The 294-nt window shown below is 61.6% G+C and overlaps 1 protein-coding gene across 1 annotated transcript in view; it reads right to left on the bottom strand.

Moving 5' to 3' along the window:
* The window catches only part of LOC119408824 (ubiquitin-conjugating enzyme E2 2), a 6,203-nt gene that overhangs the window by 2,953 nt on the left and 2,956 nt on the right, over window positions 1-294 (bottom strand). The gene's annotated exons all lie outside the window — the stretch shown is intronic.

The following is a 294-nucleotide window of genomic DNA, read 5'->3' as shown; positions in this document are numbered from 1 at the left end:
AGTGTCGGTCCGGTCTGCAGGACCAGCGACTGTCCGTCGAGTGTCGGCCCGGTCTGCAGGACTACCACCTGTCTCTCTCGTGTTCATCCGATCTGCAGGACCAGCAACTGTCCGTCGAGTGTCGGTCCGGTCTGCAGGACTAGCACCAGTATGTTGGGTGTTGGCCCGGTCTGCAGGACTAGCACCAGTATGTCTGGTGTCGGTCCGATCTGCAGGACCAGCACCCGTCTCTCATGTGTTGGTCCGATCTGCAGGACCAGCGACTGTCCGTCGAGTGTCGGTCCGGTCTGCAGG

The sequence above is a fragment of the Nematolebias whitei genome, chromosome 4, assembly GCF_014905685.2.
Source record: "Nematolebias whitei isolate Nwh7 chromosome 4, NemWhi1, whole genome shotgun sequence".
NCBI lineage: Eukaryota > Metazoa > Chordata > Actinopteri > Cyprinodontiformes > Rivulidae > Nematolebias > Nematolebias whitei.
Note: the sequence above shows the minus strand (reverse complement) of the source record. Positions and strands in the feature narration are given on the sequence as shown.